The 22,374-nt window shown below is 40.1% G+C and overlaps 1 protein-coding gene across 2 annotated transcripts in view; it reads right to left on the bottom strand.

Moving 5' to 3' along the window:
* Positions 1-12,376, bottom strand: part of MAPKAP1 (MAPK associated protein 1) — a 301,918-nt gene extending 289,542 nt beyond the window's left edge. Inside the window, exon 1 of one of the 2 annotated variants that reach the window (XM_004713308.4) lies at positions 12,149-12,376. The gene's annotated coding sequence lies outside the window, so the exon portion shown is untranslated. The remainder of the gene's footprint in view (positions 1-12,148) is intronic. The other variant, XM_004713307.4, reaches the window with a different exon arrangement.
* Between the last annotated feature and the right edge of the window lie 9,998 nt (positions 12,377-22,374).

Here is a 22,374-nt window from a genome sequence, read left to right on the forward strand (position 1 = left end):
CTGCTTTACACAATTGATGTATGTATGGATTGTGTTAAGAGTTGCATGAGCCCCTAATAAAATGATTAATAAAAAAGGAAAAAAATTTTTTTCGTCTGTTCGGGAAGTTGACGGACATCCAGAACGAGGTTTGTCATCAATCAACATTTCGCCTTTTTGCAAATGAGATAAAAACCACTCATACACTTGAGTTTTTCCTAGCGCGCTGTCCTTGTAAGCTATGTTTAGCATCACAACAGCTTCTATGGCATTTTTTCTGATCAGGAAACAAAATTTCACAGCCACATGCTGTTCTCTTAAATCGTCCATCACAAAAATACAAGGTTTGAACGAAACTGCTTTCATGAAAAAATTTACTGTGACCAGAGAGAACCTTCCCAGGCAATGCCACTGGGTGCTCTAACTCAGAGCCAGTTGCAGGAGGCTTGTGTAGCAGGAAAAATGCATGCTATGAAAGCTCTGCCAAGCAGAGCTTTTTTCTGTTTTTGTTTTGAGGTACCCCTCGTATTCCTAGTCTTCAATAAATGAGAAAACAGAAAGCCCAAGACAGAATCCTTAACTCTTTCTGCTTATGAAGGCCAAAACCACTTAATTTCCAACCCTGTGCATCCTATCTCTCCTTACTCTCTCCAGGGCTCTTCTACTTCTCTTCAGCACCGTATCGTAAATGTGCTTGTCTTAAATGCGCCTTAACTTAGATGCACTCTTGTCTCTTGCCTAGGTTATTGAGATTATTTCCTAATTTGTTTCAAAAATCTGTCAATGACTTCCTAAACACCTTAGAAGAGCTAAACCTTGACTACCTCTGTAGCCTCGTCTTCTCACTCACCCTCTGAGTTCTACTCCAGTCACACTGAACTGTGTGTTTCCTTCAACACTTTATCCATATATATTCCTTCTGTTTGGGAACAACTTTCACTGTCCTCTCACTTAGCTCAGACATCACGTTCTCCTTTACTCTTTACTTCCCAATATAGGTCTCACTTACCCTCATACTGCCTAACCTGATCATATTAAGCCCAGAGTAAGTACCCACCTACATTTATCCTTACTCTCACTACTTCAACAGTCTAGCCTTCAACAGTCTCATAGGAGTGCGAGTCCTATTGAGAGCAGAGGCCATCACTATCATTTTCATTGCCTGATAGATAATATAAAGATTCAGTAAATGCAGACTAATAAATGATTACAATAAAGTAAATTTTATTTACTACTGTCTCAATGGAAATAGTGCAGACCCTGTTGTTAAAAGTACACATAAAATAAATTACAAACATTATGCTGAAAATACCCCAAAATATTTTTCTAAGCTTCTGGTCCTCACAAAAGGATGTTAGCTGTCCTTGATAGAAACAGTGCTTACTCCAACTAGTTTACCAAGTGAAAGTTACTGTGAAATACTTCAAATTCCATTAGACTATTATGGCCGTGGGAAGAGAATGTTCCAAGCACAGACTAATGGACAGAAGGTACAAATAAACTCTGATGCATGATGACTACGTAAGGAAGTCTAATGAAAACTGAACACATTTGGCTGAAGTCATCAGCAAAGTTCAGATCCTGTAACATATTTATAAGGCCCCAGTATAAATGTTAGAGGTAAAGAAAAGTAAGATATCAAACAATAATTTATAAATTGATGCATAGGTAGCTATATAAGCTAAACAGGTATAGGATGGTATGTGGGAGTACAAGCACAAACATGTAAGGGTTTGGCAGAGGATATTTCTACATGTATAGTTTGCATGTGCTACAACTATGTCTAGGATAAAATACAATATATGGGAGGTAAAGTTATAGACTCTTCCTAGCCATAACCAAACACTTGGAGGAGCTGAGTGGTTGGGCTTGAAGGCTTAAAAACAGTGTTAGGAGACATCTGGGTCAACTGGCCTAACCTAGTCCATAGAGGCAATGTTCTATATCCTACTTTTGTGAGTTGTGAGAGAGGTCTTAAAAGCTGGTCAACAGCCATCTAAGAGAAAACAACTTCCTGTCCCTTCCCATCTGGACCAAAGAAGAGTAGGGGAAAAATTAAAAACTCTAGGGAAAAAAATAGTTCAGAGCTGTTTAGTGGACTAAACAAACCACAGTCTCCTTTAGCCTACAACCAGAAGAAGATGGTACCTGGCTACGGCTACAGACTGCTCGGATCAGGATCGCAATAGAAGGCTCTGGATGAGTGGGAGAAAAATGCAGAAAACTGAAAAACATAAAAAGACCACACTTGACCCCAAGATTATGAGTCTTTGACACCCTTTAAAACTGGAACTAAACCCATTCCCAGAGACCACTTTAGTGCCAAATAACAGACCGCTTATCGACTGACCAGTAACAGCCATGAGGAATGCACTCCTCAGAACAGTCAACCATAGGAAGCCTAAATGCAAAGTTCAGAAGGCAGGAAGGGTCAGGAGAGATGAGCATATGGAAACCAGGAACCTAGGAAAGAAGTGGAAAGAATGTTTCTACACTGAGGGATTACACATAATGTCACTAAAAATGTATATAAATTGCTGAATGGGAAACGAATTTGCTAAGCTAACTTTCACCCAAACCACAATAAAATATTTACAATAAATAAAGATAAGTAAAATAATTTCCTTTGCCTAGTTTGGGCTACATAAATCTATGCCACATAAATCTATAACTAAATCTATTCAGACGTAGTGTTGGGGGTGCTTTTTCCATACATGAACAACTTGAATTATTATCATGTATTTGTGTCTATGCTAATGAGAATACAAGTTATAACAACTCAGAATTTTATTATCATTTTGGGGATGTAACCATCCTTTTAATTCTGTTCATATTTTAACTCAGAAACTTTAATCCAATGATCAAAGCTTCATTAGCTTATAAACAAACTGCTTCTCAGGTAAACTGAATTGCCCTACACTAGAATCTTAAGCAAATAAATAAGTACAAAACAGGCAGAGATTATAAATTAGAGTAGACAAATCTGTATCTAGCCCTATGCCGGTAAAGAGCATTCTATCAATATAGCGAAATGCTAATCTCCTAATTAACAACCTAATTAGGTAATTATGGCTTTGCAGAGGGATGCCGAAATGAAATATGACAACATGGTCACCTCTTTATATGGCACCTGTGGGCCTTTTCAGCTGTCATTGCAAAGAGTGCAATATCAATTTGAACAGATGACAAAGTGCTGTCATATTTCATTCTGATAATATACAGAATGCTTTGGACAGGAGCAGTTTACAAAAGAAACATCTCGCCTGAAATTTTCCTAATTTGAATATGTTTTAATACTTCATTAATTTTTTGCATTTTTTCTATTATATATGAAAGAATTATCATACATCTTTTTTTAAAAAACACACAGAAAAACCTATTATGTTTGATTGTACATACGAAAGTGATTGCAACTTCTATTATAAAACATCAGAAAGGAGCACAAGGTAACAATTTATTATATCTTAGTATTCATTTTTAATGTAGCATTTTCAGAAAAATTAAATTTAAATATACTTTGATTTTTAATTTTTTTCTTATGGAATATAATAGGTAAATCATGCTTACAATTTCCCATTCCAAATCAGCATTTCTCAACATAGTAGCATTTGACTCACAGAGAGCCTCAACATACCAATAGCCATCCTCATCTAGACAAAAATGCACTTCCTCTCAAAGTCTGGACAGAACTGCTACAGGCCTACTCACTGTGCCCTAGCAGACGACTTATGTAGAAGAGCATCTTTCTGGCCTGGGGAACGCATCAGCTATGTTAAGAACAAGAGGTGCTACAACTGCAGACATCTCCCTGGACAGGTCCAGTTCCAATATCCAAAGCTGGAGTGGTATGGAACAGTAGCAAAATCAACGTAAGAGTGAAGAAATTCGAGTTTCAAATCCTAGCTTTGCCTTTACTAGTAACTCCACACTTTAAGTCACTTGACTCCCCTGAGCTTCAGTTTGTTTTTGTAAAATAGAGCAAATAGCACTGCCATCAAGTCGATTCTGACACCTGATGACAGAGAATTGGTGACACAGTAGAACTGCTCCATAGAGGTTCCAAGATGAGGTCTTCCCAGGAACGGACATAGAAGCTGGTGTTCTAACAACTTCAGAGAGTAGTGTTGAGGCTTAAATAAGGTAATAGGTGCTACGGAGCCTTTACTGTTACCTAGTGATCAATTTTGTGAGGATCATGAAGATAACAAGAACCCTGCAACGGTCTGTTTTGTTATACACCATGAGCAGGAACTGACAATTTAATAACAGATTAATTAATTTAATAGCCTGAGATAGCATTCTGGAAACCGTTTCTCAACAGCACACATTAAATGGGTACAATAAGTAGTTCAAAAGCACAATTAGAAATTAGTAAGGCTAAAAATTATTCTCACTCCTTCAGAACCCCTAGTTGTACTGGAGAGTACACACCGGACTGCTAACCACATGGGCTGTGGTTCAATTCTGCCAGGTTTACAGCCTCGGTAACCCTATATAGGTTATACACAATGAGTCAGAACTATGTGGGAACTTCACAGCAGCTTCACAGAACTGGTGCTTTGTTACATTACACTAACATCCTAAATGTCTTATGAACCTGACGGCTGGTACCTGCATCTCTCCAGAAGTATCATGGATTAGGTACTTAGTACTTACATTGTGTCATCTAACCTTCTTAAATATTGTATGGGATTGATATTACTGTCCCAATTTGCAGACTATTCAGGGTCACCCAGTTATGAGTTGACAGCATTCAAACCGAGGTGGGGCTGACCTCAAAGGCTCATCTCTTTCACTACCTCACCCTGTTTAAAGATTCAACCCTGCAGCTCAGTATGCCTGTTAGTCTCCTTTATGTCAGCACCTAAATTCAGATTAAAGATGTACTGTTTTTTAAAAAAAGTCATTGCTTCAAACAACTTTCTACCAATTGCTCTGCTGAAATGGTATTTATTTATGAAACCTTAAAATTAGTCCATAGGGAGCTAAAAAATGCTGCTTTCCCCCCGAAAACTTTACACACTGAGTTTATTTTGTCAACATCAATAATAAAAGCATATTCAAAAAGTATACTGAAGTATAAGTCATTATGAATTAACACTGAATATATCTAGGAATAAATGTGGCACAATATACTGCTTATTCCACAAGTGCTTACTATAACTTAATTCTGATGGTTATTCTAATGGTTTCTTGCTGTTTCTACACTTTCCATTTTGCTTTTTACTTGTCTCATTTTCATTTACTTAAGACTATTTTCTGTGGGTAAAGGGAGACATCAGACAGGGCAAGATAATACAAAATAACAATTTATAAATTATCAAGGGCTCATGAGGGAGAGAGGAGCGGGGAGGGAGGGGAAAAATGAGGACCTAATGCCAAGGGCTTAAGTGGAGAGGAAATGGTTTGAGAATGATAAGGGCAATGAATGTACAACTGTGCTTTACACAATTGATGTATGTATGGATTGTGATGAGAGTTGTATGAGCCCCTAATAAACGAGTTAAAAAAAAAAGAGTTGTATGACCCTAATAAAACGATTTTTTTTAAAAAATGAAATAACACACCAAGGAGAAAAAATAAATTAAAAAAAATTTTTTAAAAAGACAATTTTCTTCTTTGTGTACAAATTTGTGCTTTCTATGTTAGCTCTACTTTCCTAATATATCTAGACTGCTGCCAACTAAAGTTAATAAATTTTGAATGACTGTTCAGGACTTATTTTCTTCATTTTTATATTCTATGCTATTTCTTTTTTTATTTCTTTTTTTTTTTTTTTTTTTTTTTTATTTTTATTAGGGAAAGTTATTGGGAAGACCAATATTTCTTCAATTTTCACCTTGTAGAAGCAGTGTATTAAAATTAAAATAAATTAAACTCTTTGGCTGGGAACTCCCTGACCATATTTCTCTCACTATGTTGGGTAATCTCCATGCCCCCTGTCAATCTTGTCTATATAGTCAACAAAGCACTGTATGCATTTGGGGAGCACCTAGTCAGTCCATCGGGGTCCTTTCCCAGAGGAAGTAATGAGCAATAAACAGATGAAAGAGCTAAGCAATGACTCCCTACCTGCCACCAGGAAAGGAGGGGCAGTATTTAAAAAAGAAGCCATACTTCATCTGGATCTGCCAGGAATCAGATGTCTAACTTTAAGCATGTCAATTAGGAAGCCTGGGATCCTGAAAGGATCTCAGCAATAGTTGAATTTAACTCCTAATTACTAGCCAGATAGAGAAAAGATCTAGAGATTAAGTGAACTGACCAAAATCAAAAAAGCTATTCAAGGCAGGGCTTGCATTCAAAGCTCAAGTCCCCCTCAGTCTAGTGCACTATCTACGAAACTACATTTCACTAAGCATCTCTTATAATGATCTTTTACTTCAAACATAAAGATGATCAACAGATACAAGGTATATCATCTCAAACTCCACCACTCCTAAAAGTTAGCTGGATTATATATTAAAAGCATTCACCCTGCCAACCTTAAACCCCAAATATCAGTACAATCACAAACCTCCCACAATCTGACAATTTACTAACAGGCCTCTGATCAATAATTACAACGTGTATTATATTTCTTGCTTTAAATAGTGGGGACTAAAAGCTGTGGTCAAATCTAAGTCAAATCAAGCAACCTAGGATCATATATAGCCCACAAATATTTTTGGATTACATAATAATTTTTAAAGTGGTAACTTTTCTAAATTAAGAAACTAAAATTCTGGATTTCCAATATCTTTTGAGAATATCGGAAGAGCCAGGATCACTGGGCCCACTTTCTCACATGGCATCAACCAGGGCTGGGCAGGACTCTAGCCTTTGACTCGTCACATGCTCTTCAATTCAGCACTGTCTATCCTTTCCCATTCATTGTATTTTGCCATGAGCATCTGAGTTTGAAACTCATGAGGTAAGCACTTAAGAAAAAAATAAACCCAAAAACCTGAATTTGTAAGGGTTGGGTTGTTCTTTGGGGTTTTTTTTAAACAAGAGTTTTTTAACGTATTTTTGCCCATTCTTTTTTTCTGGCTCTACCATTCACTAATTATGTGACTCTGGAAAAACTCTGGTTACACACTAAACCTTAGGCTACTAAAGTATTAAATGGGGATACCACCTATCTCATTGAATTATGAATATTAAATAAAATATATAAAAGTGCTAAACAACAAGTGAAATTTAAGTACCCAGTCATTTTCTAGTTAAACACAAGCTGAAATATGATAATGTTTCAGTCTCAACTTCTCAAAATTCTTTTCATACAATACTCTGGTATCTATTTGTTGAGTCCTAAACAATAAGGCCTACACACATTAACAGAATTCCATCAGATCGCTCACATAAATCCACTGAATGGCAACATTTTCTGGTTATGAATCAACAAACAAAGCAAACCTTCTTGAATTCTTCTAAAAATTAGTCTATTTAAACAGTGATCAGTTCATTGATTGATGAGTTCCATGAATGCAGAATTCATGCCCATTCATCATAATCCCTTTTGCCTAGCACAGTGTTGGGGACAATCCAGTCACAGTTCACGGGCCAGCTCCTTTTTGAAGTGTCTCCAAAAGGCCACCATCTATATTGCAAAGAACAATCAACATGATATAATTCTAAAGAACTCTACTAGCTATATAATCTCAAGGAAGTTAATTAACCTCTCTGTGCCTTGGTCGATTCATAATGACGCTACCAGACAAGGTAGACTTCCATGCAGGTTTCCAAAACTGTAACTGTTTACAGAAGTAGAAAGCCTTATCTTTCTCCCACGGATTAGCAGTTCAAATCCACCAACCCCTCAGTGAGAGAAATATGAGACTTTCTACTTCTGTAAAGAGTTACAGTCTCAGAAACCCACATGGACAGTTCTACCTTGTCCTGTAGGGTTGCTATGAGTCGGCATCGACTTCATTACAATGAGTTTGGTACCTTGGTTTCCTCACCTATAAAATCAGAATGTTAACATCACCTTCCCAAAGGAGGATGGATTAGACAATGCATTCAACACAATGTTGGCATATAGTTAAGTATGTTAGTAAGCATTATCAGTTTTGTGTATTGTGTTTGCTTTGTGCTCTGCAGTAACCTGTAGGAACGTGTATTTTAGTGTTCATGATATTTTACTAGTTAGCTACACACACATCTCCCACTAGAATGTTGGCAACCTTAGCATGGGGACCTGATTTTATTCTTTGTATCCCCAGGATCTAGCACTTTGCCTGGCACTGCTGAATGAATCATAGATCCTTGAAATATTTACTAAGTGGAAAATAGAATGAATGAACTAAGAATGAATTTTCTTGGCTAGAACTCAAAGGCCTCAATGATTCTGACCCCCTAGTGTCCCTCCAATTAACTAATGCCCATTCCACTGCCAATGAGTTGATTCTGAATCAAGGTGATACCACAGGACAGAACAGAACTGCCCCATTGGGTTGCCAAGGCTGGAGTCTTTACCAAAGTAGACTGCTACATATTTCTACCTGTTGGGCCTCAGCTGTTGGGCCAGCTCCGTGCTTAATATTTCATTCCCAGTTGGGTCACTATGAATCACAATCAACTCAATGGCAACAGGTATGGTTTTTCACCTTATAAAAGAAACTAAGGAGACCTGATAGCATAGTGGTTTATGTGCTAGGCTGCTAACCATCGGTCAGCAGTTCAGACCCACTGGCCACTCCTCAGAGAAAGATGAGGCTGCCTGATCCCATAATGCTTTACAGCCCTGGAAACCCTAGCCTAGACAGCACCTCTAGTCACTTCTATTAGGTCACTATGAGTTGGAATCAACTTGATGACAGTGCGTGTTTGTTTTTATTTAGAAGAAGCCATGACACTTTAGCACATTACAACTAACATGTACTTCAAGGTACCTTACTGTCTACCTTGCATCCACATTAGTTCATTAAATATTCACAATACTCCATGAGGTCAGTATCATTCCCCTATTCCAACCACTCTGTAGTGGCAAAAATTGTTTATGGAAGTTAGGTTTGTCAAAAATTAGCTATCTAGTAAGACTAGGCTGGACAGGAAGTCAATAAAGAATCCACAGAATGTCTTTTTGGCTCATATTCAAAACTGAGTTTACATATCTATCATATTCTAGCTGTGGAAGATGAACATTCATCTTAAAAACTTTCTGTACTATTCATTATCACATTCATAATTTTTTTCTCCTTAGTTTTTTCAATATGTAGTTGTATAAAGAGAGTTGTGGTTTAAGAATGAAGGCAAGGAGTATAAAAGGGAAAACACCACAGATTTAGGCATCAGATAGACCTTGATTTGAATTATGTTGCTGTCCCATAACAACTGTATAATTTACTCTGATTCTTCCTAATCTGTAAATTTGGCCTTTAACTGTAAGATGATTTTACAAAATAAACCTACATGTAATACCCAAACCCACTGCCATCAAGTTGACTGACTCATAGTGAGCCTCTAGGACAGGCATCCTCAAACTACGGCTGGCGGGCCATATGCGGCCCACCGAGGACATTTATCCGGCCCACCGGGTGTTTTTGCCCCATGTTTTTTTTACTTCAAAATAAGATATGTGCAGTGTGCATAGGAATTTATTCATAGTTTTTTTTTTAAACTAGGCCGGCCCTCCAGTGGGTCTGAGGGACAGTGAACTGGCCCCCTCCTTAAAAAGCTTGAGGACCCCTGCTCTAGGACAAAGAAGACTCTTTAATTTTCTGAGGCTGTAAATCTTTACAGAAGCAGACAGCCTCATTGTTCTCCCACAGAGTGGCTGGTGGGATGGAATTGTTGACCTTGTGATTAGTAGGCCAATGAGTACTTCACTCTGTATAAGAACCAAAATTCCATGGCAAATACAACTCACAGTAACCCTAGACAGAGCTTTCAAGGCTGTAAATCTTTACAGAAGCAGATGCCTCATCTTTCTCAGCTGAGCACCTCGAGCAGCAGTTCTCAACCTGTGGGTGGTGACCCCTTTAGGGATTGAACGACCCTTTCACAAGGGTCGCCCGAGTCATAAATGTAGCAAAATTACAGTTATGAAGTAACAACAAAAATACTTTTATGATTAGGGGGGGGCTGTCACCACCAAATGAGGCACTGTATTAAAGGTCGACGCATTAGGAAGGTTGAGAACTCCTGGCTTTGGTTAGCTTTCCAATGCTTCCCCAGCACCACTACCACGGCTCCTTTGTATAATACCCAAACAAAACTCCAAATGCACTGCCATCGAGTCAATTTCAGCCTACAGTGACCCTATAGGACAGGGCAGAACTGTCCCTGTGGGTTTCTGAGATTGTAACACTTTATGGAAGTAGAAAGCCTCATCTTTGTCCTGTGGAGAGGTTGGTGGATTCAAACTGTTCACCTTGTTGTTAGCAGCCTAACTTGTAATCCACTATGCCACCACAGCTATTTGTATACCATATATATTCGAGTATAAGCCAACCCGAATATCAACAGAGGCACCTAACTTTAGGACAAAAACTGCATTAAAAATGTGCTGGAAAACTTGGCTTATACACGAGTATAAACAATAATACCCAGTAAATGGAAAATACTCAATAAAGCTGCATTTACCCCATGCTACAAAGCATTCCCTGCCCATACCCCACCCCTCAAGTGGGTTAACACCATCCCCCTTCTATACCACCATTGTATCACAACTATAACTCACAGTGTATTTATCCACTGTGTTGGAATAATTCATTTCTCTTTCACTAATATGAGTTCCCTGAGTGCAAGCATGGAGGTTTACTCTACAATTCCAGTGTCTACTGTGGGGCCTAGTACATAACCAAACTCAATAAATATTTGCTAAAAGAAATTACTGTAGATTTAATAGTGTTTATAGGACTCTAGAGGGAAAAGTCCATTCTAGTGGGGCAGCTGTCCCAGAAAAGCTGAGCAAAGACAGGCTGTCAATAGCATCTCAGTAAGTGGAAAGAGCAGACAAATGCTAGACATCAGGAAGACCACACTGGATTTGAGATTCTACTTAATAAATCAGGTGGAATAACTTAGGAAAGGGAGTTTCCAAGAGTAGCTACAGAGGCAGAGGTGAGGCAGAGTACAAGGTGTGGAAGAACATGAGGGCTGTGGGCACACAAAGCAGCTAAAGGCAGAGGGGAGTAACAAAACTGACTGGTGGAGGGGCCCAAAGGCCCCAGCAGCTTTGCAGGTTTATAAAGGGAAAAGAGATGAAAACCTTGCTCTCAATGCTTCATCAAAAACCCTTCCAGCAAATGGGGAGTGATCATCTTCTACGGGCTCACAGACTATGAGGATTAAAAGATGTTACTTGCTTTCCTGCTCTGGGAGTTTCCACATTAGAGATTCATCCCTTCGGTGTCAAAAATAGTATGATAACTTCTCTTTGGTAGTCGGTTTTTGTTGTTGTTGTTTTGAAAGCTGTTATATGTTGACACCTGCCTGACTCTGTTCACGCCTGGGTTTTTGTTTCTGGTTTTTTGTTAGTGTGTTTTTTTATTTTGTTGATTTTTGGTTTACAGTTACAAGATGCTTTGTACAGGGCCACGTACATCATAGGTGTCGAAAACGACTTGCATTCATTCGGAATTCAGTTTCAACTATTTTGTAAGTTAACTTTCGAGTCTCTGGCTAAGTTAGATTCGTGTTTTAACTACAATTATTACTTTTTACCCTTAAGCAGGCCTAGGAAGCTCTTAACCGACACCATAAACAAAAAAACTAAACCAAAGTTCCAGCAGCAACCGAACAAGACAAAACGGTAGTGAGTCTGCGAGCCTGCTTTAACTCTTTGGAGGAAGCGGGGTGAAGATGCGCTAACATACAAGGACCACAAAAGGCAATGCTTTTAAAACTTGATTTTCATATTATGAACACCAGGAAACCCAAATACCATCAAGTGCAGGGCCAGAAAGTTCCGGGGTAAACCCCATACCACCCGCCCCGCCTCTAGTCCACTAGTTTCCCGTCCAAATCACACACACCCTGATGTCAGGCTCACAACAGCCTCCAGGTCTCAAAAAAAACAAACCAGTGAACAGATGCTCCCCGGTAACTTGAATACCAGCTTCATGGGCGGCCGTCTGGGCAGCGCTGCGCGCGGACCGAAGCGGGGCGCCAGGCCCCGCGGGGGAACCGGCGGGGGAGCCGGCGGGCGAACGAGTGAGCCAGGGGCTGGGGCAACCTTTACCTGACGCTGCTTCCACACTCGGGCCGGGCCGGCCCCGGAACACGTTCCTGAAGGGAGGGCCCGGCTTCCCCGCGCCTCCTAGCCCCTGCCCCGAGCTCCGGACCCCCGGGGTCCTCGGAGATTGGCGCTCCTCCCGGCCCGCTCAACTGTCGCTTCCCAAGTTGGCCCTCATACCAACGCTTCCCGCCGCCTGCGGCCGGCTGTGCAGCTTTGCTACCCTGTTGCCCAGAGCCGCGCGCACGACCCGGAACTACACCCAGGCTCACCGGAAGTCCTCCACCGGGAAGGTGCCGCCGCCCGTGGTTGGAGTGCGCAAGCCCCCGAGCCTGGAGCTGGAGCAGCGCCCTCCCTGTGGGTGGGGCCAGGAAAGTGCGCGTGCGCGTGCGCGCTGCTTCGCCCATCGGGAAAAAGAATAAGGAAAACCGAGTTTGGAGGCTTCTTTGGACATATGGCAGGATCCGTCAGCGTCGGGACTTAGCTACAGAGGGAGTCGACCTTCGAGTCTCTTTCTACTTCCACAGCGGAAATCCCTGAGGCTATCCATGGATGTGTCACTGATGAGGAAGCTTTGCTTCTGGATCAGAAAGACCTGAGTTCCAATGCCAATTTGCTGTGCTTCTACGAACAAGACCCCTCTCCTTTCTAAGCCCCCGTTTTCCCATCTGTAACAGCGGTTCCAACTTCAGATTATTGCTGTGAGAACCGGAGAAGACTGACTAGAAAAACTCAGCACAGTGCCTGACACAAAATATATGCCCTCCCCTGCACCCACCACCACCAAAAAAATCCCTCATTGCCGTCAAGTCGATGAGGACGCATGTTGAGCAGAGCCCAAGTGCCCAACGAGTTTCCGAGCCTGTAAATATTTACAAAAGCCTGCCGTCACAGCCTTCTCAAGAACAGCTAGTGGGCTCCAACCATGAACCTCTCTGTAAGGCCCGGAAACGCTTAATCACTGTGCCACGGGGGCTCCTTAAACACTCAGTAAACGTTCATTATTATTCTCCTGTTTTTGTATGCCAAGTCAATTGCAACTCCTAGCAACCCTGTGTAATAAAGTAGAACTCCCCCACAGGGTTTCCCAGACTCTACTCTTGACACGAGTAAACCACCAACTCTGCCCCAGTGGGACCTCTGGTGGGTTGGAACCACTGACCTTTTGCTCAATCTTCCTCAAGAGCTACTGGGAGGTGTGATATTTGTGCCCTCTCGCTCTCAGAGCAAAGCAGTTGCAGAAGTAATGCTAAGGGAGGGAGAAGGACTCAAACAGTGCAGGACTGCTGTTCTCCACCAAAGAGTTGGTCTGCAAAGTGACCTCAAAGGTCACCTTAGCACCAGGTGTGAGGCAAGGCAGTGCTTCTGCGCGTATACAGTACCACAGTTTCATCAGGACGCTATTGGAAGCCCGCTAGCCAAATAACAGGTATAAGCAAGGCTGGCTCTCTGGCGTATGAACCTCACTGCATATGTGCTCCAGCTATTCCCCACCCCCAGGAATAATTCACCATTTGCCATCATTTGATTCCAACCCATGGTGACCTGTGTGTGTTAAAGTAGAACTATGTTCTAGAGGGCTTTCAATACCATTTTTGGAAAGTAAATCTGCAGGGTTTTTGTTGTTTTATTCCGGTCTTTCTTCCCTGGAGACTTTGGGAATCCTGGAACCACCAACCCGTGTGTGGCATAGAGGAAATATTCTATAGGGCCTGACACACAAACATGGGCAGCAATGATCAAATCCCTTGCTGAGTGTGGTTTCCGCACATCAGTCTCAAGCCTCCAGTAGTAGCGTTCCCTTCTCCACTGAGTGAGCGCCTATTCATTTTGAAGGCCCATTTCCTAGACCATTTCCTCAGAGAAGCTTTCCGGTGTCACCACTCTAACAGGTTACAGGAAGAGCGTACTTCTCCATAGTCAACATTTATCACATTTTCTGTTGTCCTTATCAATGCACACATCTATCTTCATGACAGGCCATAAGGAAAGGAATGTGTTTCCTTTTTTTATATATTAAGAACTATAAATACTCATACATCTATGGTGACTTGATTTGTTTTTCTTTCAGTTTTATTTATTTTGCTGTTGGTGAGATTTTACACATCAAAATATATACAATTTAGTTATTACATTTTTCGAGTTGTGCAGCCATTTCACCCTGCTTTTCTGAATTGTTCCTCCCTCGTTAACATAATCTCACTGCCCTATAAGATTCTTACAAATCTTTCAAGTGCCTGTTGTCAATTTGATCTCATATAAATAGTGCTTAAGGCAGATAATTTTTACTAGTTAAGCAAACTAGTGCTCAGTTTTGGGAAGACTCCGATCATAACATAACCAAACATCACGAGGGAGCGAGTCACTGGGTTTAGGAGCATAGGATACTGGTCTCATGGGACACCAACGTCAATTGACATTGCATAGCTCACAAACACAATGTTGTGCATCCTACTTGGTGATGAGTGACTAGGATCATAAAAGCTCATGACCTATGGTACTGGTCTTTCTCCAAATGGAAAGAGTGATGAAAATTGGAAAACATATGGAAAATAATAGTCCATGCAAACATCAGTCTCTACAACCCTGAAAACAGAAGAAATATCTGTTGTCTGGCTACCGCTACCAACTGGCAATGAGTGAATGAGAAGGATCTAGATAGAGTGGGAGAAAAATGTGGAACAGCATAAAAATCATTATATAGACCAGGCTTTCTGCTCAGAGAGAGACAGTTGGGACTCGGCGGACTAGGACTCAGCCACCCTGCATTCTGGTCTGGAAGTGAACTCACCTCCATGTTAGAATAATCAAAAATCTTTACGGTAAAAAAAGGGGCCAGCATTTACCCCAGGAAAAAATTCAGATGGTTAGGGAAGAAGGACAAAAAGGAACAGGAAACAGAGGGATAAGTGATGTTGCATTGAGGGGATTGCACTGGAGGAGTTGAAACCAGATGTATATTATCTACTCTATAAATACTCATAGTAAAAAGTTTGGTTTTTAAAAACTCCATCATGATACTTTTGATTTCTATCTGTTCGTTTGTAATGCCCCTATTTCGTTTTTGTTTCGCTTACTGGTGCCTTTTCTTTTCTTTGCCAGTTCAGCCGAAGCTTTTTCCATTTTAGTGATTGTTTTTTTTTTTTTTTCAAGAACCACCTTCTGGTTTTGCTGATTATTGGTTTTTGGTGTTTTGGGTTTCTTTTCTGTTTTGACCTTTGCTATTTCCTATTTTTTGGTAGCTCAGACTTAGTTTGCTCTTGTCTACATAGTTCCTGGAGTTGTTGAATTGGGTCGTTATATTTGAAATCTTTCTTCATTATGTAGGCATTTATAACTGTAAGTTTCCCTCTGAGTGCTGACTTCCAGAGGCTTTTGTACGGTGTGCTTTCCTTTTCATTTCACTCTGAAAAACTAATAATTTCTCTCTTGATTTCTTCCTTCACTCATTGGCATTGTGGATTTTTTTAATTTATTGTTTTTTACTCATTTGCATTGTTTGTTGTTTAATCGCTAGATGCTTATAAAGTTTCCTTTTTTTCTCCCTTTCTCTTTTACTGTTGTTGATGGCTAGCTTCACTCAGTTGTGGCTAGAAGAAATGCTTTGTGTGATTTAAATCATTTTTAACTTATCAGAACTGAATGTGGTCTGTACTGGAGCAAACTGCATATATCCATTGGAAGAGGATGTATGCTGTGTTCCTTGGGGTTGGAGTGTTCCATATATGTCTGCCATGTCTCATTGGTTTATATATTTCTGACCCTTGACATTCTTGCCTAACCTTTTTAACACTATATGAGGGTAAGTCAAAAAATATTGCTACTGGGGTTTCAATTCATACATTTATCAGTTTATTCTGAACAAAACATGTTTAAACATGTCTCTGCAATGAGTGGGTGACTGTAGACAAACTATCTGAGTAATGCATTTTCCTCAATATCATTACAGTGTCTTCAAAAAAAAGTCCAACCAAAACAGTGGCTTCCAAACAGATCTGCAAGGTTAGTCAAATTCAAGGCAGAGAGATCACCCAAAAGATTAGGAGTCATCTTGATAATCTTGGTAGATTTCCCTGAAGAACACCAGGTGATCATGGGCAATTATGGGAAAAAGTTTTTAAGAAAATAGAAAACTGCATTGGTAAGAAAGAAAGGAAAAAAACCCAGACAGTTGTGCTGAAGAAATTTTTTCTCCCATCACAACAATGTACCTAGTCATTCTTTCAGGGGAATAAGGGCTGTCCTATGAAAATTTCATTGGGAAAATTTACCCCACACACTGTACTATCTTGTTCTTGCCTGTTCAGATAGTTTTTGTTGTTGTTGCTGTTGCTCCCCTAAACTCAAATAACATGTCAAAGAAGTATAATTTGAGTTCCATGAGGATACCAATGCTGGCGTTTTGATATGGCATAAGTCAAAGAGTACAGTATTCTTTGGGGAAAGGTTGAAGAGCTGGAAACAGTGCCTTTAGAAGTAGATGGGCCTAGATGGAATAGATGCCAAGAAACAATAGCTTCATATTTTTAATTTTTTGTTTAATGAAGGTTTCTATAATTTTTGTGAAAATACTTCTTAGTTTTTATTTTATTTTTGTGTGTGTGTGAAAATACTTTTGAGTTATCCTTGTGAGATTTCTACCTTTATTTCTTTTCACAGATAATGACTTCTAGTCTGATATTAAGATTACCATCTCACAGCTCAGGGAGAACGGCCAATCTGACCTCCCCACATGGGGGTAAATCAAGAGGGGAAGACAACAGACCAATGATGAGAGCAAAGCCACAAAATCCCCAAAGAATCCTGATAAGTAGATTTCTGACTTGGAGGAAGAACTTGGCACCCCATATGAACTGGTTGGGGATTACTCACAAGGGGGCAACACTGTATGTCTAAAAGCATAACTGTGGGGGGGGGCAGTAGACCGCTCCATTCTTGACTGCAAGAATAGCAATGGGGACTTTTCGGATGCTCGCGTTTTAGATCCGAATGCTGAAAACTAAAAGGAGGTATGTGTTGCTAGGTAAGCGGTACCCAGGATATGCAGCCCTGAAAGAAACAGGGACTGAACTGATGGTTTATAACATGTCCTTCACCTATTTAACAGAGAGGCATTCATCTGTTCTGTGTCAGGATCCCTGCTAGTATGTTTGTTTGTTTTGTCCACTTTGGTGTTTATCTATACAATATAGGCAGGATAGGCAATCTTACAAAGACAGTGACTGGACCAACAGTTCCTGGGGGGCATGAGAGGGGTGGTGGGGGAGGGGAGGTGATCAGGGAGCCAACAATGACGGGTACAAGGAAATAGTAAGTGTTCTAAAATTGATTGCAAGGAGGGTGTACCTTTTCTGGTGGTGTTGAATCAATTGAATTGTATCTGAGAGGAATTACTGAGAGGTGATTAATGGGTAAACAGAATAGTGGGGTAGGATGAAGAAAAACTGTGTGTGTATTTGTTTGTATATGTACATATGTGTGTATATGTATATATGCACATGCAACAAGGAAGCAGATGGACTTTGGGCCTCTACTTAAGTCTTACCTTAGTACAAGAATGGTTTGTTCTAATAATGCAATAATAATAATAATGTAATAATAATTGCATGACACTCACCTTCCTGACACTATTGATGAAGACAAATGGGTAAATAAACTAAAGTGGTGAAGAAAGCTGATGGTGCCTGGCTATATAAAAGATATAGTTTCTGGGGTCTTAAAGGCTTGTAAACAGGAAAGCAACAAAGCCCACATGGAAGAAGCACACCAGCCTGTGTGATCGTGAGGTGTGTATAGGAAGAGGTATCAGAAATTCAAAAACAAGCAACCAAATTGATGCGAAGGGGTGGGGATGCAGTGGAGACCCAAAACCGACCTGTAAGACAATTGGACAGTCTCTCACAGAATGGCCTCACAGAAGAGATGATAAATCCAGGATGCAGTATGGCACTGATGAACCATATAACTATCCTCTAGTTCTTTAATATTTCCTGCCCTTACTACTATGGTTTTTATTTGTTTTACCTCATTAATCGTGTTAGATTTGCATATATTCATTTGTATATTTATAATTGTTCGGTTCATGAAAGCCAAGAGAGATAACCCTTCAGAAACAGTAATAAGAGTAATGGTTCCCTGAGGGTACCAGAAGAGAGAGGCAAGAGAAAAGGGGGAATGGGGAGCTGATCGCATTGAACAACAGAATTGTATGTGAATGGATATATTGGATTGTGAAAGATATGGCCAAAAAAACTATTATAGGGAAAAAAAAGAATAAGGGTTCCTGGGAAGGAGTGTGGGGAAGGAGTGGACTAAGGGGAGCTGATATCAAGGAGCTCAAGAAGAAACAAAATGCTTTGAAACTGATTGTGGTAGCAATCATATAATACTGCTTGATGTGATTAAACTGTGGAATGTTATGATATCTGTAAGAGCTCCCAAGAAAATGATTTTAAAATATGATTACCATCTCAGCTTTCTTTGGGCTACTATTTATATGGAATTTTTCAACCCATTTGTGTTTTGAGTTTAAGATGTGACTCTGGTAAAGAGCACAGGGTTGGATATGTCATTGTATCCATTCTGCCACTCTCTGACTTTCTATGGAAGCATTTGGTCCACTCGCAGTCATTGTAATAACTTAGAAGAAGTTAATTACTTTTGCCATTTCATTGTTTTGTGTGTGTGTGTCTTGGGCCTTCTCTTTCCTCTCGCATTACATACTTGCTTTTGTGCTTTGGTTTGATTTTCTCCCTGTCCTTGAGTCACAGTCCCCTGTAGGACCAGGTAGAACTGCCTCTGAGTTTCTGGGACTGTAACTCTTTACAGGAGTACAAAGCCCTGCCTTTCCCCCTTTGAGCATGTGACAGTTTGAAACTCTTGACCTTTCGGAACACAGTCCAATGTGCAACCACGGCGCCAACAGGGCTCATTGGTTTATTTTAGCGAACTTTTAAAATTCCCTTCGCAAGAAAAATTTAAAAATAAAATTCCCTTCCCTTTTCTTTTATGTATGTTTTTTAGTAGATTTATTTTTACAAGAGTGCAAAGCCACTCATTGGGAAAAGAATAGTCTTATTAATAAATCATACGGAGACAATTGGATCACTGTATGCAAAAGCATAAAGTTTTACCAATACCTCATGTTATGGTGATTGTTGTCTGGTGCCAACAAGTTAGTTCCCACCTATAGTGACTTTATGCACAACAATAAAACACTGCCTGGTCTTGCGCCATCATAACAATTGTTCCTGTGCTTGAATCCATCATTGCAGCTACAGTGCCAATCCATCTCCTTCAGACCCTTTCTCTTTCATGCTGCCCCTCTACTCTGCCAAACAGGATATCCTCGTCCAGGTTCTTGTCTCTCCTGACAATATGTCCAAAGTATATAAGACAAGAGCTTATCATCCTTGCCTCTCATGAGCAACAGACAGCTGGCTGGTCCTGATAGCAGTCCAGGTTCTTCTCCAGCAGCATCATTCAAATATATCAAAACTTTTTTGCTCTTCTTTATTCAGTGGTCAACTTTCACATGCATATAAGGCAATTGAAAATACCATTACTTGGGTCCAGCACATGTACGTTAGTCCTCAAAGTAAGATCCTTTGCTTTCCAAACCACTCGAGAGGTCTTTTGCAGCATGAGTATCCAATGCAACTCATATTTTCATTTCCTGACTGCTGCTTCCATGAGCATTAATTATGGATCCCAGCAAGACACAATCCTCAACAACTTCAATATTTTTCTGTTTATCATGACCTATTGGTCCAGTTGTGAGGATCTGGGTTTTCTTTGCATTGATGTGTAATTCACACTGAAGGCTGCAATCCTGACCTTCATCAGCAAGTGCTTCAAGTCCTCCTCGCTTCCCACAAGCAAGGTTGTGTCATCTGCATATCATAGGTTTTTATTAAGCTTTTCTCCAATCCTGATGCCACATTCTTCTTCATATAAGTCAGCTTCTCTGATTATTTGCTCAATGAACAGATTGAATAAATATAATGATAGGATACAACCCTGTCATACACTTCTCCTGATTTTAAACCACGCATTATTTCCTTGTTCCTTTCTCATAGCTGTCTCTTGACCCATACAGATGGGACCCCCAAAAATATTGGAAATTTTCCCCCCTAAAACTATGTATTTAAATTTTTTTACAAAACAACCTTGTCACCTTCAAAGTACCCTCCATTACACTTAATACATTTGTCAGATCTGCAGTTCCATTCTTAGAAACATTTTTCAAACTCATCTGTTTGGATGGCTGACAGCACCTCAGTGGTTTGTTTGTTTGTTTTTCACCTCTTCCACATTGTTAAATCGCTGTCCTTTCATGTCCCTCTTCATTCACAGAAACAAAAGAAGTCCTACAGAACAAGATCAGATGAGTAAGGTGGTGGGGCAAGAGAGGCATGCTTTCTTTTTTTTTTGGTCAAAAACTGGCACACTGTTATGGCTGCGTCAGCAGGTACATAGTCTTGGTGGCAAAACAAGTCCCCCGTCTGCCATAAATCAGGCTTTTCTTGTTTTGTTGCACACTATCTTCTCAGAAACTCGAGATAGAAAGCTTGATTAACAGTCTGACCTGGTGGGATGAAATCCAAATGCACAACGAGTCGACATTTTTGTCCATTTAGGAAGTTGACAGACATCCAGAATGAGGTTTGTCATCAATCGATATTTCACCTTTTTTGAAATGAGAAAACCACTTGTAAACTTAAGTTTTTCCCAAAGCACTGCCCTTGTAAGCTGTGTTCTGCAGCGTTTTTCCCCGTGCAGAAAACAAAATTTCACAGCCACATGCTATTCTGTTAAATTGGCCATCACAAAAATGAGGCTTGAGGGAAACTGCTTTTACGAAAAAATTCACTATGACCAGAGAGAACATTCCCACGTGATGTCACTGGGTGCACTAACCCAGAGGGACTACAAAAGCTCTGCCCAGTGGAGATTTTTTCCAGTTTTGGGGGGTACCCCTTGTATTTAAGTTCCACATGAGCACAATAAAGTGTTCTGGGATTCACATTCTTCTTAAGGTTATCTATAGTTTGTTATGATCCACACAGTCTTGGCCTAGTGAGTCAAGCACACGTAAATATTTCTGGTATTCTCTGCTTTCAGCCAAGATCCATCTGACATCAGCGATGACATCCCTTGTTCCATGTCCCTTCTGAATCCAGCCTGAGCCTCTGGCAGCTCCCTGCCAATGTACTGCTACAGCCTTTGTTGGATGATCTTCAATACAAGTTTACTTGCATGTAATATCAGTGATATTGTTCTACAGTTCTATAGCATTCTGTTGGGTCACTTTCCTTTGGAATTGGTACAAATATGGGTCTCTTTCAGTCAATTGACCAAGTAGCTGTCTTCCAAATCTCCTGGAATAGATGAAGGAGTGTTTCCAGTGCTTTATCGGTTTGTTGAAACATTTTAATTGGTATTCCAGGAAAATGAAATTGTCTTCACTATCACCGATTCTTGATCATATGCTACCTCCTGAAATGAGAATGTCAACAAGTTCTTTCGGGTACAGTGACTGTGTATTCTTTCCATCTTCTCTGGGTGCTTCTTGCAGCATTCAGTATTTTGCCCATAGAATCCTTGACGACAGCAACTCGAGGCTTGAATTTTTTCTTGAGCTCTTTCCGTTTCAGATATATTGTGTGTGTTCTTTCCTTTTGGTATTCTAATTCAAGGCTTTGCACATTTCATTATAGTATTTGACTTTGTTTTCTGGAGCTGCCATTTGAAATTTTCTGGTCAGCTCTTTGACTTCATCATTTCTTCCATTTGCTTTATGGTCAAGAGCAAGTTTCAGAGTCTCTTCTGATATCCACTTTGATCTTTTCTTTCTTTCTTGTCTTTTGAGTGACCTTTTGCTTTCTTTATGAATGAATGATGGTCTTGTCTTCCCACAGCTCATCAGGTCCTCTGATATTAGTGTTAATGCATGAAATCTGTTCTTGAGATGTTCTGGAACTTTAGGTGTGATAGACTCAAGGCCGTATTTCGGCTCTCGTGGACTTTAAATTTTTTCTTCAGCTATATCCTGAACTTGCATATGAGCAATTGATGGTCTGTTTCAAAATCAGCCCTAACATGGTTTTAGCTGCTGATATTGAGCTTCTCCACGATCCGTTCCCACAGATGTAGTCAATTTTTTTATACCTCATACTGTAGAGCAAAATGAATTAAAAATTACTCAATGATATGAGCACAAAACTAAAACC

Source organism: Echinops telfairi, unplaced genomic scaffold, assembly GCF_000313985.2.
Source record: "Echinops telfairi isolate 266 unplaced genomic scaffold, ASM31398v2 ScPeMD7_22;HRSCAF=79, whole genome shotgun sequence".
In the NCBI taxonomy this organism is placed as follows: Eukaryota; Metazoa; Chordata; class Mammalia; order Afrosoricida; family Tenrecidae; genus Echinops; species Echinops telfairi.